This window comes from Danio aesculapii, chromosome 6, assembly GCF_903798145.1.
Source record: "Danio aesculapii chromosome 6, fDanAes4.1, whole genome shotgun sequence".
In the NCBI taxonomy this organism is placed as follows: domain Eukaryota; kingdom Metazoa; phylum Chordata; class Actinopteri; order Cypriniformes; family Danionidae; genus Danio; species Danio aesculapii.
Window position 1 is genome coordinate 16865266 of NC_079440.1, and position 19315 is coordinate 16884580.

At 37.2% G+C, this 19315-nt stretch overlaps 1 long non-coding RNA gene across 1 annotated transcript in view; it reads left to right on the top strand.

Moving 5' to 3' along the window:
• The window catches only part of LOC130230588 (uncharacterized), a 39470-nt gene extending 32940 nt beyond the window's left edge, over window positions 1-6530 (top strand). The window contains exon 4 of the long non-coding RNA XR_008837962.1: window positions 6238-6530. This is a non-coding gene — a long non-coding RNA (uncharacterized LOC130230588). The remainder of the gene's footprint in view (window positions 1-6237) is intronic.
• Window positions 6531-19315: the final 12785 nt, after the last annotated feature.

Sequence of the window (19315 nt, forward strand, 5' to 3'; positions counted from 1 at the left end):
GCCCAATAACAACGTCAAATTACACTGATATTTGGTTGATTTTAGGTTGTGTTGGAAAGTGACCAAAATCCAACATCTGATAGATTTCATAATGGTAACGTCAACACAACATCTAGGTGTGATATGATTAGACTTTGATATTTGGTTGATTTTAGGTTGACTTTTGGTTGCGTATTGGACATTGACATCGGCCTGATGTTGGGTTCTGACGTTAACCCGATTTTAATTTCCAAACAAAATCCAATGTCCCCATGACCAAGGGGTACATTGGGGCACAACATCTATATGACGTCATGTTGACGTCCTGTGCACATTCAACGAGCAAACCAAAAGCTTTAGAATGGTGTCAGGCACATCAAAACAGGCAAAGCAACAAATTAATATTATTCAGGATTAGAAGATTAAACATATGTTAATCTTAAGTCAAAGTTCCATTAAATGATACATTTCCTATATTTTGTAACAACTAAATTGGCTGCAGATTTGATCTCAATTAAAGAGCCCATATTATGGGTTTTTGAAAATGCCCTTCCATGTAGTGTGTAACACAGCTCTAAGTGAAGTGAAATATCCAGCTAAGGCTTAAATCTGTAAGTGTACAGTGTTTAAAACTATTGATTCATCTATAAAAGAGTCGACTCATAGTGCTTCAAACGAGTCGCCTTGATAACGAGTCATTAGGTGTTTCGCGATGACGCAGCCACGAAACACAAGCCTCGCCAGTAGTTACGCGCGCAAACCAGGGAGATTTGAAACCTGCGGCCCCGCCCACTAACACAGAAAAAACACTAGACACACACACACAGACACCGCCGGTCGAATGAAGTCACGCTGTGCTCAGATGGATAATATTGACAGTCTCTACCCAAAGATGAGTTGTTAACCTGGTACAGTACACGCGGTTACTCATTATATTCTCTTATCACATGTAAGCCAAGTTAAAAACGCGACGCGTGCCGCTTTGTTTACGGATTTAACGTTAAAGGCTTTTGTGAGCTCGCGTTCCACTGCCGTTTGTCGTTGCTATGGCGATCGATCGTAAGCTAGGAGACAGGAGACTTGTGTCACTTTCCCTAGTTCTTCTGAGGAGCGTTGTGTGTGTGTGTGTGTGTGTGAGAGAGAGAGAGAGAGAGAGAGAGAGAGAGAGAGAGAGAGACTCGCGTCGCTTTCCCTAGTTCTTCTGAGGAGCGTTGTGTGTGTGTGTGTGTATGTGAGAGAGAGAGAGACTCGCGTCGCTTTCCCTAGTTTTTCTGAGGAGCGTTGTGTGTGTGTGTGTGTGAGAGAGAGAGAGAGAGAGAGAGAGAGAGAGACTCGCGTCGCTTTCCCTAGTTCTTCTGAGGAGCGTTGTGTGTGTGTGTGAGAGAGAGAGAGACTCGCGTCGCTTTCCCTAGTTTTTCTGAGGAGCGTTGTGTGTGTGTGAGAGAGAGAGAGAGAGAGAGAGAGAGAGAGAGAGAGAGAGAGACTCGCGTCGCTTTCCCTAGTTCTTCTGAGGAGCGTTGTGTGTGTGTGTGAGAGAGAGAGAGAGAGACTCGCGTCGCTTTCCCAAGTTCTTCTGAGGAGCGTTGTGTGTGTGTGTGTGAGAGAGAGAGAGAGACTCGCGTCGCTTTCCCTAGTTCTTCTGAGGAGCGTTGTGTGTGTGTGAGAGAGAGAGAGGGAGAGGGAGAGAGAGAGAGAGAGACTCGCGTCGATCTCCCCAGTTCTTCTGAGGAGGGTTGTGTGTGTGTGTGAAAAAAGCCTTACACTATGAAGCGTGTGTGCACTGTGACTACTTTTATATAGTTGATTACCAGCTGGGCATTTCACTCTGTCTCGTGCTGAAGCCTGTCACTGTCGACCAATCGCAGCAGGCTGTCATCGGTCCAATCAGCGCAGATTAGCTTCGCGCTGAGGAGGGGGTTGGGAACAAATGAATCGCTGAACGATTCATATGGGAGTCGTTGGGATAATTAGGTAAAAATAAATGCAGGTTATAAGACCATCAAAGTGTTTTATGACCTTGCATGCATATTAGACTGTTGTTGGAGACCCTTACAACCTAAATATGACCCTATTTCATGTATAATATGGGCTCTTTAAGGCCCTATTTACACCTAATTGTCACCAGTTACAAGTGGATGCTGCTAAATACAGGTTATATAATAGGTATTTAATAGGTGTGAAGCATGTCCACTTTCACCACATCCAGAGGCAGTCAAAAAGACATTCACTTGAGTTGATTTCATAGTGTAAACGATTGTCATCCAATGCATTCGAATAGCCACAAAAGGCCACAGTATGCATGCTGACATAATTTTGACAAACAATGAGAAACTAAAGTGAGTTAGTGAGTTAAAGTTAGTGAGATTTAAGGTCCTGATTGTCACAAACTCACAGCGTTCAGCATCACTTTGAGACGTACAGAGCTGAAATGAAAGCTGCTGCTCTCCCTATTGTTTCCCTTTGTTTTCTTTTGTGTCCATATGCAAAATCAGTAAGCCTATTTCACAAAAGTATTTTCACTTATGTCACAATTTGGTCAGTTACCCATTTGTCCAGTTAAGATGGAGGTACTTGGATTTAAACAACAGCATTCGATTGCATGGCAATCTACAACTCAATAAGGTTTTCTGCTTATTTATGCTGTCTTAACCATGGCAAAATGTGTAAAAAACTGCTAAATCATATAGACAATGACTTGGTGAGTATGTAAATATTTTGATGAATTGAATTTAATAGGCTTTATTCTGCTTGATTTTATTTATTTTTTTTTGGCAGTCTTTTGCAAAATGTGCAAGTTTCGTTCATTTCTGTTTACATTCTGCTCTCCAAGATGGTCGACTGATGATGCATTGTGAAAATATACACTGACCAATAATCTCTGCCCCAGGACAATGGTTGACATTGGAAAAAAGAGTCCGTAGGTGTTAATGGGCATGTGTCAGGTGTAAACACATTGGTTTGGCTGAGTTTGTTACTGAGAAACAGCTAATTTTCTATCATGGTTAAATAGATGAATTGCCTGACAAATGTGGTCATTTCTACATTTTTTTACATTTATATTGATGCCATTTTCTGTGTCAAAATGCAAGGGATGTTTTTTGTAATGCATTTATTTTTGTGATGAAGCAGAGTTGGGCTTATTTATTTTAGTAATTAAGTAACAGAGCACTGTTATATGTGGGTGTGTGTTTTTAGCATTGTAGAAATTTAAAGGATACCTATGATGAAAATCATATTTTTTAAGCTGTTTGGACAGAACTGTGTTTAGGTATAGTGTGTCCACAGTCATATTGAGTGTTATAAAGACAATAAGTCTTTTTAAAAAAATTTCTGACGTTAAAATAGTGTCAGTACAATTATAAAAGAAGACACTTCAATTTTGGTTTAGGGACGTTAAATCTGGTTTATTTTGTACATTAACATATAATGGATATACAGCTGGAGATATTGCTGTGCAAAAACTGTGCAAATTAAATGCGCATGCTGTGTGTGTGTGCGTGTGCGTGTGTGTGTGTCTGTGTGTGTCTGTGTGTGTGAACTTTGCAACAAAGTTGTGTTTGAATCGTCATTGCAGAAAGGCTTGAATTAACTCCACAAAACATACATCAAATAATCATTGGGAAAATTCTCACTGTAGTATTTGTCACAAACGTGAGCTCTGCGTCCTTCATGTCTGTCACTGTGCTGGTTATCTGACGCAGCAAGAGACTGAGGCACACTCTGAATCTTGAAAATGGGGTATACATACATAATACACTCCGAAGAATGCCGGGTTGCCTCTAGCCTAAAATAGTAAACAAGCTGTTTGGTTAATCTTTACACAATTCTTCTGTTGGTCCATATTTTGGCCAAATATTTGGTGATTTTAGTTATTTACTTACAAAAATAAGAGAACCCATTGCCTTAAAAGTGAAAAGATGACCTTACTGAAAAAGTGAATTAAAACATTGTAACTTAGAACTGTTAAGTTGGCTTTTTTGTGATTTCTTTAACTTATATAAAAGGAAATTGGCATTCATATATCGAATTTTCTCACATTTTAGCTTTCTCACTCACCCTGTATCTCTTGTCAAATACACAAAAGATAAACTATTGCCCTCTTCACCTAGTTAAGAGCTACCATAGGACAATTATTAAGCTGAGGGGAATCTAGCGTGTGATGTTGGAGTGTGTATCAGCACTACTGTATTTAAGCAAGTCTGCGATAGATAAAAACTGTTTACTGTTGCCACTAACACTGAACAGCGAACAAAAGTGTTTCTTTTTTAAAATTAACATACAGTGCACTCTCAATGTCTCGCCCAGGCTTGTCCTGTCTTCTTTTTCTCTGCCTTCAGTGAAACCTGTCTTCCCCAAGTAAGTGGTTTTCCAAGGAATAATTGGGTAACGAAAAGCATGAACTAACATGAACTAATAATAAACAATACAACCCCAAATTAGAAAAAGTTGGGACAGTATGGAAAACTCAGATAAAAAAGAAAGTAGTAATTTTTAAATTTACTTTGACTTGTATTTCATTTCAGACAATTCAACAAACATAATTTAATGTGTTCCTCATGATTTTTATTTTATTTTCTTTCAAAATAAACTCATATTCCAAATGTGGTTCTTGCAACACATTTAAAAAAAGTTGGGACAATTTAGAGCTAGTGGTCAAGTAAATTGATTAAATAATGATGTGATTTAACACAGGTGATGTCAACAACAGGTCATTGTTATTATGATTTGGTACAAAAACCAAAAAAGGTCTAGTCCAGGTGTGCCTAAACTCGGCCCTGGAGTTTAGTTCCAACCCCAATTAGACACATCTGAACAAGCTAATCAAGCTCTAGGTATACTAGAAACGTCCAGGCAGGTCTGTTGAAGGATGTTGGAGCTAAACAGGACACTGGCCATCCAGGACTGAGTTTGGGCACCCCTGGTCTAGTCCTTTAGGAGAAAAGATAGGCAGAGGATAGCCAGTTTGCCAACAAATACATGAGAAAATTGAAAAGGACAAGGGCGCAAGACTAAGCTGAACTACCATGATCTCATGCGGCACTGCATCAAGAATCGGTATTCATCTATAAGCGATATTACCACATGGGCTCAGGACTACCACTACCACTGTTACCATTGACACAACCCCATACCATGACAGCCCCTCACTTTAGGATTCGTTGCTGGTTACAGTGTGGGTGATCCTTTTCTTCTTTGGTCCTGACCACACGGCATCCACTTCTCCCAAAAAACACCTGAAAAACTGATTCATCTGATGTTTCCACTGTGGGATGGGATATCGCTTATTGATGAATGACGATTCTTGATGCAGTGCTTGTCCTTTACACACTGAAATTCCTCCAGATTCCTTGAATCTTTTAATTTTGTTATGCACTGTTGTAGGTAAAATATCCAAATGTCTTCTTATCTTTCTTTGAGGAACATTGTTTTTAAACCTTTCAATCATTTTATCCCTGAAAATGAATGGAGCATACGCTAACCTACCCAATATTCATTCAGTCACAAGATAGTGCCAAACAGTCAAAAACAGCGTCATGACATACAATTATGTATTGATGTGAACCTTTTCAATGATGGTCAAGATGATTCGAAGTACCCTGATGAGCCTGTATTATTTGCTTCAGCAGTTATCTCAGTACAACATACCATGGAATGTCATGACTGACCAATCAGAACCCAGTATTCCAGCCTTGTATTAATCCCAGATAACAGCTGCTGAAACTAACAACACAGGCCTATCTGAGTTCTACAAAATCATTTTGAGATCTTAACTGTTTTTTTTTATATACAGATATGCTTATAGACCATTTCAATGTGGTCATGAATATTGGCCCATGAATATTCATTGGCCCATGAATATTTTCTGCTTGTTATCAAACTATTTCATAACTGTAACAAGAGGCAATTCAATCATATCTCAATTATCCATATGTGGCTCTTTTTGGATTTTTGCAAGCTATAGAAGTGAAAAAATGTTAAACAGGAAATACGTTGGGACCATTGTTATTGTTTACAACCCTCAAAATGGTCTATTTGCTATTTCACTCTTTAACTGTTTGGCACCATCTTGTGACAGAATAATATGTACGTAAGTGTGGGCTGCATTCAGCCATTTTCTATATACAATCCTTATGCTTAATTCAATTTAATTCACCTTTATTTGTATAGTGCTTTTACAATGTAGATTGTGTCAAAGCAGCTTCACATAAAAGGTCATAGCAAATTTTAATTTCTCTGCCGGCCAAACATCTTGTGCAGAGCTGCAGTCTCAGCGGTGGAGGCTGGAAGCTGGCCTCAGCGAAGACTCGTCTGTCCCTGGAGCGTCACAGGAATCAGTCTCATGTTCTCCACTCCTCCATGACCACCCAGCAGCTGCTCAGGATACAGCCGGGTCCAGGATATGGAAACCTTAGGATCATCTCATCATTGTTCTTGGATCGAATCAGTGACTCTGCATAGTCTGAGGGCCTCGGGAGAGTATCCCCAGGTGGAAATGGAGAAACTTCCTACCTTATGCTTAAATAAAGGGTAGTGAAATAAAATAGATCAGATCAGTGTTGTGTGTCTAACTGTCTACATTGTTAGCAAGGAAGCATGTAATAAGTCAGATAATATTAATCTAGGGCAAAATAAAGCCTGGCAGACTAATCAGCAGTTGTATATCCTTGCTGTAAGACTGAAGTGCTTTAATATGTGCTAAATTTATATACACTAACAAAACACTACTGTGTCCTTGAGATAATGGGCCTGTTTCAGTAAGGAGGATCAACCAACTTGGAGTTTAAAGTTGAACTTACGCTTGACTTACAGAGAGATTAAAAACTCAGAGTTTTCGGTTTCAGAACAGCTGATCTGAGTCAATTAACTTTGAGTTGACTAAAGCTGCGGTCACACTGGGCTTTTCTCCCTATAGACTTCTATTCATACACACACGAATGTGTCAGACTGGAAACGAAAGCTCGTGTGACAGGTTTCGCAGTTTGCTGCGTTGAAAAGTTCAAGCTTGCTGAACTCTGACCTGCGAAATTGCATCACTTGATTGCGTGAGACCAATCGAAGATCAAAACAGGACCTCTCTGGACAGAAATTTAAAACATGGACGAAACGCTCGCTTTTTTAAAATGTCTAATCATCTTGTTTAATTCCGCCCCTCTTCACAGTGCCATACTAGAACATTTCGCAAGCTCAAACTCTAATGTGTTCATAATTCAGAGGTAATCGCGCGCACCGCGACTATAAAAAGGCATTATCAATGGAGCGCAGATATTATCATGTCACCATGGCAGCATCTGAAAAAAGAGATCAGCATTTTTTTCTCCAGCTGAACTTGATGTGCTCATGCAAAGTTATAGCAAATATGACCATATATTCAAAACAAACAAAAAAAGCAACACCAATGCATCGGCGGAACAGAGACAGTTAGCGTGGGAAAACATAGATGCTCAAATCAATGCATAAGTTTACATTTAATATATTAAAAGTATTTCAATATTTAACCATAATAAAAAATAAGTTATGTAATTATGTAAGTTATGTAATGTAATTATGTAAGTTATGTAATGACATTTCTAAAATTTTGACTTTAAAAAGTCAATAAAACAAATTTGACCAAACAAGAACGCATATAACACTTAATGTTCATTTTTATAATGTTTAATTTAAGGTTCCCACTTTTACACACGTTTATCAGTTTAATATAAAATTTCTAAAATTGAGTTTTAATTTATTTAAAAGTGCACTTATGTGCCTTTTTTGTGACGTCAGGCTGACGTCAATGTCCAACGTCCGACCAACAATCAACCTAAAAATCAACCAAACATCAATGTCTAATCATGTTACATCTTGTTGTTATGTGCACGTTACCACTATGATATCTATCAGACGTTGGATTTTGGTCACTTTCCAACCCAACCTAAAATCAACCAAATATCAATGTAATTTGACTTCGTTATTGGACGTCAAATAACGTTGTCGTTAGATGCTGGTTAGACATTGAATTGAATAGACATTGAAAGTCTAACCTAATATTAATGTCTTATGATGTTGTGTGGCTGCTGGGATGGTATTGAATCCAATTGTAATTTTCCCAAAAAAGGACAAGTCATTCTTGTAACTTTGTTCTTTATGTGACTGAAATGTAGGCAATGAATGACTAAGGCTAAGGTGAGAAATACCGCTTCATCTTTAAAAAAGGGGAGGAGATCGACAGAAACTCAGAGTTTAGAGGATAAAACCTGCTCCTGACCAGGTTAGGTTCACAGAGTAATTTACCACGGTAACTGACTCTGAGTAAACGTTACCTCTCTTTCAGAAACAGGCTTGACTTACCCTGCTTTCTTGAGTTTGACAAACCTGCCATTTTGAAACGAAAGAGTTTCTCTCATTTCAGTGTTAACCAGTGGTGGAAAGAGTACTGAAAAATCATACCCAAGTAAAAGTACCATTACTTGCCTGAAATGTAGTGCAAGTAGACTAAAAATATCTATTGCAAATATTAATCAAAGTATGAGTAAAAAGTAGACCTTTCAAAAGTAACCAAAATCCAACATCAACCCAACATCTAAAATCAACATCATATTGACGTCAAATACTGACATTTATTCATCAGGTATAGCAACCAAAATCCAACATCTGATGAATGTCAATAGTGGTAACGTCCAAACAACGTCAAGCTGTTACATCATTAGACGTTTATATTTGGTTGGTTTTAGGTTGGACGTTGGACATTGACGTTGGCCTGATGTTGAGTTCTGACGTCAACTCGATTTTCATTTCCAAATAAAATGCAACCTCACCATGATGTTGGGGTACAACGTCAATCTGACGTCATGTTGACATCTTGTGCCTGCTGGGTGTTTAAGGCTATTTAGGTCATCATACAGTAAACATCTTCTCATCAGTGACATGCATCTAAACAGTCTCTGGGTCAATGCGTGTAAAGACTTTGGACATCTTCTTGGACACTTTGAATACTTCCAAACAGTTTGCTGCAATTATAAATCGCCCATGTCTTGAGGTAGTTCATTATGATGCGATTTACCTTCTATATGTGATTTGATTGGACTCGCAGGACAGATTTTTCTAATGCCCATAGACAAGAAAAAATAGTGACTGCAGGTTGAAGGAAAGTAGTGGAGTGAAAGTACAGATACAGCCCTAAAAATGTACTCAAGGGAAAGTAAAAGTACACATTTTTAAAAGTACTCAGTAAATTACAATTCCTGAGAAAAACTACTCAATATAGTAATTTGAGAATTTGTAATTAGTTACTTTACACCACTGGGGTTAACATACTCTTAAGTTTTCACTGCTCCTTTCTGAAAAAAGGCACCAATATCGTTTTTGCATCACACTAGATTAACTCAATTTGTCAGTTTACAACCAAATTAAAAAAATTGTATATACTTAATTGTATAAGTTATATACAATTAACCACTGTTCATTCTGATAAAAGCCATGTAACGCCTCTGTTAGGACTCTTCACTTGGCACAGGGCACCTTTTACAAGTTTCTTGCCACACTGCACCAGCTTACCCCTGAATGACAGATGGCATTTCACAATAACCCGCCACTGCTCTGCTGACGCAAAGTTGTTTTGATGTTGCTATTTGATCTTTTATTACAGTGTGGTGGAAGAAACAGAGTAACCTGCCGAAAATGTCAGCTCTGCATTATTCTCCACACTATGAGAGAAAATAAATAAATAAATGAAGCTATGGTTCAGAAAGGAGAAGAACAAAACATTGATGAAGAAAAAAGCTAAAAAAAGAATACGGGCTACAGTTAAGTGACCTTTTCAGCGGAGGCGAGAAGTTGTGGCGAGGTGATGTTACTGTCACCTCTGATAAAGGACGTCAGTGATTGGCTTGTAAAGGTCTCAAACATTTTCAACTCACACATTATCTCTGACTGAGTACGGAATGAGTATAACAAATGTTGTGTAACTATGCTTCTCAGAAACTATAACTATAAATTGCTACTTTCAGGAGATGCTAAAGTGCATAATCATCAAGAAGCACAATAAAAAAATGAAGACATCCTGTCTTTAAAAAAACAGACTTCCATCAGCACGCTGTCAAATTTCCACTGACCTTTAAACCATGCCTTCAGCAAAACACATTACAGTTATCCAGGATCAGGGAATCAACCTGTTCAGTTTCATCATTGAATATTCAATCACCGTGATGGCTTGTACGCTCAGTAATCCTATCAGCTACTGCTATTAGAGATAAAGAAAATTATTGGCCGACGGTGTGCTCAAATATGAGGATTACCATGAATGGCCTACAGGTTTGTGATCATTTCCAACTGTGTCCATATTTGGTGCTCTACTATTTGGACTGAAAGCTTATCTCTCATTGGGTGTTGTGGAGAAATGCCTGCTCAGTGTCTACATGCTCCACTGCACATAGGCTTATTATTGACGCAGACGTGAAACATGTTAACCCAGCAAATTCTAATATGGTAGGTGAACTTTAACCATCGTAATATTCATTCACTGTGGATTGTACTAGGGCCTCAAGTCAAGTTTTAACCTAGTTTGTTTTTGCCTAGATAAGCTAAATGTGTGTCATAATGTTGATTATAACACAACAAATAATTTTTTATTCTTTATTTATTTATTTATTTATTTATCTAAATAATACAAATAATAAGTAAATAATAAATCTAAAATAAAACCAATGAATGAGCATTTGGTTTAAAAGCGTACATATTAATGACAAATCAATGGAACTGATAATAACTTGTCATTATTTCCAGAGCTGTAAAAATTAAATTGGTCTTCGTGCCTTATCTCAACTTACATAGTATTTTCAATGAGAAATGTCAGGTCAGATGTAACGGGCATACTCAATGCAAGTCATTTGATTTTGCATGTCACTTCATGGGAGATCAGAAGAAACACGATCTGAACCACATCCATTGGCATAAGCCAGTTAATTGCTGCTCATATTACATTTTCACTTATTATAACTTTAGTTAGAACTGTAGTTTAGACTTCTAGAATATCAAACCAGCAGTTTACTGAGATTCCACAACCCACATTAAGTAAATTCGGTTTGTTATTTAAGCGTCACTGTAATAAAAAAAAAAAATCTTGGACTCAATTTAAGTTCACAGTACTCCTAAATATTCATTTTTAAACTTAAATGGTGAAGACAATAAGTTTTCCTCAAATGGTTTGCGTTTCCAAGATGAGTTTACTCAAAAATGAATATTTTTTATTAATTAATTACTCACCCTTATGTAATACCAATCCCCTAATATCTTTGCCCATCTTTCAAACACAAATTAAGATATTTTAGATGAAATCAGAGAGCTCTCCCATGCCAAAGTCCAGAAAAGGAATAAAAAATGAGGTTAAACTGTAATCATACATCGCTCCAAAAATACTTTGTGCACCAAAACCCCCTGCCAAAAACTGTAAAAATGACTTTGTTTACATTTGTCTTCTCTTCCATATGCAAGCAGTGCAACATATTGCCATTAGTCCCAGGATATACCAAGTCGACCCAAAACAACTAGCACCAACAAAATCAAACTGTGTTGTCACCTCGTGTTGGATTGTGGACAAAAAGGTACGTGTGAACACACCAAAACGGATGAAAGCTGATTAAAATGAGAGCCACATTCTGCACCTGCGCAAGAGAATGTGTCTTCCTGCTTCACTGGGGACCGCATCTGTTTTTTCATTCCACAAAGAGAAGCCAAACAAAGCAGCATTTAGTATCATTATCACTGTAAATGTCACTCACCATAGAAGGATTTGCTTGTACAAATACATAGCGGACAAAAGTCTTGTCGTCAATTCCAGCAATAATAGTAACAAATAAAACTTGACTTCTAGTGATTATTTGGAAAAGTGGCAGAAGGTAGATTTTTTTGATGAATCATCTATTGAATTGCATACCAATCATCACAAATACTGCAGAAGACCTATTGTAACCTGCATGGACCCAACATTCTCAGTGAAATCAGTCAAGTTTGGTGAAGGAAAAAATCATGGTTTGGGGTTACATTCAGTATGGGGGTGTGCGAGAGATCTGCAGAGTGGATGGCAACATCAACAGCCTGAGGTATCAAAGACATTTGTGCTGCCCATTACATTAAACCACAGGAGAGGGCAAAGTCTTCAGCAGGATAGCGCTCCGTCTCATACTTAAGCCTCCACATCAAAGTTCCTGAAAGCAAACATTATTCAGCATGTCTGGGGTAAGATGGGGTATGAAGAAGGCACTGAAGATGAATCCAAAGAATCTTGATGAACTCTGGGAGTCCTGCAAGAACGCTTTCTTTGCCATTCCAGATGACTTTATTAACAAGTTATTTGAGTCATTGCAGAAATGTATGGATGTAGTCCTACAAGCTCATGGGAGTCATACACAATATTAATTATTTTTCCACTGCACCATGACTTTATATATACTGTACATTATTTCTGTTAAATGACAAGACCTTACTGTCCTAATTAAATAATTAAAAATCAAGGCATCATATTTTATTTTGGTAAAATAAGCATAATAGAGGCTTTTGCCTTTCATATAATCAACTTCTGATACCAAATTATCAAGAAGTCAAGTTGTTATTTGTTGTTCCTAAAACTTGGATAGGCGACAAGACTATTGTCAGGTAGTGTATGTTTGATGATAATCAAATAATCCATTTAATTTGGAAATATTTGAGAAATGTAGCGAAATTACAGCCGGCCTCTTTGTGATACTTCTTGGTTTGAATTTTTTACTTGCTAAGTAACAACAGTACATGATACTCGCGCTCTGATTCGTTGCAGAATAACCAGTCAGAATGCAACATGCAGTTGTATTGCTTGGAGTAAAGGCTCACAGTGATCTGACACGGAAGATATAGGCAAAGTTGTTTTTACAATTTTATCCTGAACAAAAGTGTTCTTGGAGCTTCTTATGATTACAGCTGAATCACTGAATATTGTTAAAATACATGTCTAAAAGCAGTTTTGCAATGATAAACAGGCAAATAACGAATATAGGATAAGAAAACTGTATAATTGTGGAAGATCAAGGACACAGCAGTAAACTCCTGTAGTTTTAGTTAATACACAGTGATTAACGTCACTTCAATATGAATGTCACCATAGAAGGACTCCCATGACAGAAAGCCAAAAGGGGACAGAGAGTCCAAAAGAAAGTCCATTCAGGAAAAACATGCTAGTACCATCTGTAAAACCTAAACACAAACGAGGATGTGCAATGCTAGAGCCATTATGAAAACATGACCACATGCTGCATGTTCATCCAATCAATGACTAATGCCTCCAATATGCACATGTGGGTTCAGGAATGTACATTGTGAACTGTCATCTTAATAAGGTCCATGTGAAATCCAATTTACATTGTTTATTTCGCTAGCGCACATTGTTGTTCTTTAGATGAACAGTTAATCCATGCAGGTTAATCCACTGAAAAAAGGTTTGGTAACCTTTAGTCAAAATGTGATTATTTGATTTCAAGTTTGGAATGGCGGTCAAATATACGTAACCACACACCTATTATTGTTAGTATGCTATAAGGGAATGCTGTGCAAAAAGAAAGCCACGCCCCCTACTTAATATTCAGTTTCTGTTGGAAGCACATCAACGTACTGAAATAAAAGTTTCAGAAACTTCCAGTTCACACAGACTTTAATAACCAGGATTTATTGTGAGCAGTGTGAAATGTGATGCTATTTTAATGTAAAATCCATATTGTTTCAATTGCAGCACAGGACGATCATTTCACTTCATGAAAGTGTAGCAAATGTACATTTTTGGGTGAACTAACCCTTTAAGTGCTTGAATAATCATCATTTCATTAATGTTGTGTACTGACATGCAGGCTAAACGACAAATATTCATACTTCGTTTAAGAACTCTGAGCTTCAGTAAACAGGCAGAAACAGAAAGAGTGAGGCTGGACATGTGGTAACAGGCTTGGTTTCTTCACGCTCATGTTGAGGTGACTGGACTCATCGTGAAGCCCAAATGTGTGACCATCTGTGCTTATGCTGCTGCACCGCCATCTCTCTATTAGTTTGCATTCCTAATAGCACATGCATTGTGTAATCCGCTTTATGTTGGACTATAGATATACAGTTGAAGTCAAAATTACTAGTTCTCCTGTGATTTTCTTTTTCCAGATATTTGCCAAATGATGTTTAACAGAGCAAGGAATTTGTTTTATTTGTTTATTTTTATTTTAAACTTATTTGTTTATTAAAGGTGCTCTATGTACGTTTTTGACTCTTCTAAAGCATAACAATACCATAATATGTTTGCAGCTATTTAACAAACATGCTAAGTGAACATATTTTTTTATCTGAAAAACCATGCTGAAGTCAGATATTCGACTTTGAAATGTCTGTTACGTGTTGGGTCGGGTGTCTTTGCTTTGGTTCTTTTAGCCCACCCACTGCCACTTTAGCCAATTGTATTTCACCACACCCCGGTTGCCTTGGTGGACAACCATGTATTTCATTCATTCATTCAGTCAGAAATGCTCTCAAAGCATGCGTCCATAACCAAAATGCGACCTCCGGTGAATAGGAGCAGACTCCGAAATGAGACGCAGATTCAGAGTTCCACATGAGGCTATTAATTAGCAAATAACAGTGTTGAGCAGTAGAGGCGCTACAAGTAGTGACGCTACTAGCTTAACTACATTTCTCAGTAGCATGGCGGTAGCGTCGCTACTTTCTAAATCAAATTGTTTTTCAGTAGCGAAGCAATTTTTTTAGTCAAGTAGCGCAGTAGCGTCCACATAAGATACATTTTTGATTGTGGATCATTAACTGACGGCACCAACATTCACAGAGCTGTGAAACCGGTGTCTAGAAAGTATATCTATATGATGGCGAGAATGACGATGTCTTCTTCACCCTGTTTTACAGTTTGGCTGACAACAAACTTTTTGGTGATAGTAACTAATGATACTATAATATGTAATGTAATTCATTAATGAATTAAAAAAAAAATTATATATATATATATATATATATATATATATATATATATATATACACGCACGCACGCACACACACAATATATATATATATATATATATATATATATATATATATATATATATATATATATATATATATATATATATATATATATATATACAGGCACACACACGCACACACACAAAATATATATATATATAATGCCAATTGCTAAATATTTCCATTTAATATAAATTACTATAGTATTTTAAATGTGTAACACCTGGTTATATTGAATATTTTGTTTTTGCTGTTATGTACTATAATTTGTGTCTGTTTGGTACAGCATATTATTTACAGTAAACAACTGAACTGAATAATTCTGCCTCATAAGTTTCATTGACAGTTTTATTGATCACTAAGATATGATTGAGTTGCATTTAAGTTGCTTTGATTTAAATATGAAAATTGCAAAAATACCTTAGATGTAGCTGAGCTACTTTTGCCATGTAGCTTTTAGCTTAGCTTGCTACATTCCCCAGAGCAGCAGTACCCAACAGGGGGGTCCCAGCCCACGAGCGGGCCTCAGTGAGCTCTTTGGGGGGTAGCTTCATATTTTTTACATTTCTTAGCAGTGGACAATTGGGAGAACGATCATGTTGCCTTAGTTAATTTTACCCCCAGGCTGACCAAAAAATGGATAAATTTGTAATTCATCCTCCACAAAAAAGATCGAGTCTCACTGATTCGCCTTCAGCTGCTAATACTAATGACCCAAGCATCCTGGACCCAGCTGAGGAATCTCTAAACATTTCGGGTCACAGCGCTAGCAATATTGGAAACATGAAATGCAGGAAATACCAAGATAGTCACCTGAACTATGGTTTTATTCCATTTTCTCGAAGCAAAGAGTCCCTGACCCAGCCACAGTGTATTATCTGCACCAAAGTTCTTGCTAACGAATGCATGAGGCCGTCCAAATTATAATAAGACATTTGCAGACGACTCATCCCCAATTCCACAACAAGCCCAGAGCATTTTTTGAGCGCAGGGCAAAAGAATTGACACACACCCAAAATAGGATGAGGGAAGTCACAGCTACTGTCAACTAATGTAAATGGACAATTTAAAGGCCAAAGGCTAATGTTTTTCAGTTACAAATGGCCTTTGTTTACATTAGGCTATTATTTGTGCATAAACATATCTAGATATAGTAATAAACATACCGTTTGTTTGAGAACATTATTTGTCATCCTTACTGCAAACTTATGAGCGATAATATCATTAAATGTTGAGGGTGGCCTTACAATATTTTCCAGGGGAAAAGGGGGTCCCAAAAGATTGGGAACCACTGCCCCAGAGGGTAGTTTTTAGTGTAGTTAAGCCACATTTTAAGTAGAGTAGCTATTAGCTTAGCTCACTACATTTTTAAAGTAGCTTGCCCAACACTGGCAAATAATATAAATATTACGAACGTAAAAATTAGGTGAGCAGGTTACATTGTAACCCTATGTCCTAACAACACGCTACATGAGGAGATTTGCAGTGATAAGCAATTTGGCTGTTTGCACCAGACGAAACGCCACAAAAATTTAAATACAGCCATTCAGAAGCACAGAGTAGTGCACTCACTGCACTCCAACAAAATGGTAAGGTTTATAATCTAATTAATACATATTAACCCTCTTTAACATTATTAAATGTACATGCTGTATCACGGATATGTGTTGGCTTGCACTGAGTCACAGTTCTAAAGTTCAGTTTCGAATGGTTTATTTTATTTCAAGATCTGAGGTGAACTGTCTGCTGCTGCTTTTAGTAGTATGGCAAGAAATGTCATGTAAAATGACATTCAAACTCACATAGTTAAGAATAAAGCACATGAGGTGTAACTGAGGTGAACATTGTCAGTTTTCTGTTGTTCTGCTGCAAGAATTAGAAGCTGTATCTAAAATATAAATTTCAACTGTTCCTTTTGATATGAAAACATTTCTTCTATTGCGTGCCGTTGCTTTAATTGAGAACATGATTTAAATCAGCATTAATTCAGCATTTAGGTTCAATAGTTTGGAACACTCCTGTTGGTCCTCAATCTGGCAACATGCGCTTGCGTTTGTTTTGATCCAGGAATGCAATACCTAGTTCAACCACTGGGTGTCAAATTTACACACTGCACCTTTAAGCTGAATACTAGTCTCTTGAAAAATATCTAGTAAAATATTATGTACTGTCATCATGGCACAAAAAAATAAATCAGTTATTAAAACTATCATGTTTAGCAATGTATTGAAAAATATCATCTTTCCATTCCAAATTGGGAAAAATATATAGGGGGGCAAATAATTCAGGAAGGCTAATAATTCTGACTTCAACTTATCAGAAATAAGCATGAAAATCTATCTTTTGCTTTCAACTTTATTTTAAAGACCTCTGTGCTAAATTTATCCTATTTTGCTGGATCCACGCAGAGGATGTTCCAGTCTGCAACCTACAGTATAGAGTTATATGTATTTTATTTTTAAATATAGATGGATGAGCATTACCTCGGGCCAATGTCAGTGAGAGGAGGCAACGCAGCTTATGTAATGTTTATGCTGCTTTGCCAAGAGAGTCAGGTCTGTGTGCGCACTCCTCTATTTCTGCATGTCATTTTTCATTTTAGTTTTCAGAAAGATCAGAATTAAAGGAAGAAAAGCTGTAACCGGAATAGTATCTTTTAAAGATACATATGTAAAGTAGCAGCAATGGATGAAGTAGACAAATTAGACACTTAAATAAAAGTATAGATACCATAATAAAATATTACTCCATAAGAATTCCTCTTTTTCAATATTACTTGAGTCAAAAATACTGTAAAAAATAAAGTTGCTTAAGTTTTTGTCTTGTTTCTACTCCGGGTAACACTTTATTTTGATGGTCCATTTGAGTATTAGTAGACTGTCTGCTTAATATCTGTTGATACTGCTGCTTCAACAGACATTTAACTGACTATAAGAAACTTTACAAGTACATGTCAATTTACACTAACCCTAACCTAACAGTCTACTTATAATCTAATGAGAATTAGTTGGCATGTAGATGCAATGTAACTTAAACTCAACAAACTGACCATCAAAATAAAGTGTGACCCTACTCCAAATGTTGAAAAAATTCTTAAACCAGGAAAGCATTTACAAGACAAGTAAAAATATGGTCTTGTTTTCAGAAATGTCATTAAAACAAGCAAAAAGTCTGCTAATGCATTAGGTAAGTTAAGTAACAGGGTAAGCCCGTGCACGCTGGGTTGAGAACGTGCCTTTTGCTCACTCAGTGTATCCTACCAATGTAATGCTTCAATAAAATGTTATTGTTTATTTCTTTATAAAGTTTTTTATGATAATGTTTACTTTCACCGTTTCATTTAGGAAAACTCCTTAAATAAATAAGTTATATCTCTGAACTTTAATAATAAACCTATATAAAATGCTACGCTTCCCACCTCCAGTTGCAATGACTTCTGGGACTTCTAGAGCAAGTTCCATGCGCAAGTCTATCTGTGCGTCCTCGATATCAAGAACACATCCGGGAAGTTTCATGCATTCTCCGTTCTTGCGGTCTTGAGTTTTGGAACTGAACTTTGGCAGTTGATGATGACGTTACATAAGAACACGAGGACGCAAGATCGCTGAGGAACGCATATTGAGAAACAGCCTAGGAGTCTGTTATTTTATGTTTTGCTCTGACTGACTGCAGAAATCCTGGATGTAACGTTAAAATCTCAGCTCAAAAATTTTTCAAAATTGATCAAAACGTGAATATATAATTGACGACCAATGACGGAGCTAAAGGGCTTGCTTCAAAGGACGGGGCAGAAGATAACTCGATCATTTCAAAGTAATTCAAGTCATTTCAACACTTAATTTACAAGTAAAGGTAAGACCAGTGTGCAGATCCTGTGTGCGTGTGTGTTTGAGTGTGAGAGAGAGAGCATCCGCCGTGATGCTGTGTCGATTGTTATAGTTGTCTATAGAGTCCACCTTGGTGTTTTTTGGAGGCATATTGAATTGCTATACATTTTACATTCTCAATACATACCTGTCATGTGTATTAAAAGAATGCTGATATGAGATATGAAACACAATCAGTTGTTGGCAAATATTATTGGTGCATATATTTGTAAATATGACCCTGATAGAGTCCTGCCTCACCAGCCACAAACCTCACTGCTCGTCACTGGTAAGTAAAAATACTCTTATTTTAAAACAAAACCCACTGCTGGAATTAGCTTCCAGAAATGATCAGATGTTCTCCAACATTAGGTACATTCAAATCAAGACTTAAAACTCATCTGTTTAGCTGTGCCTTTACTAAATGAGCACTGTGCTACGTCGACAGATCTCAC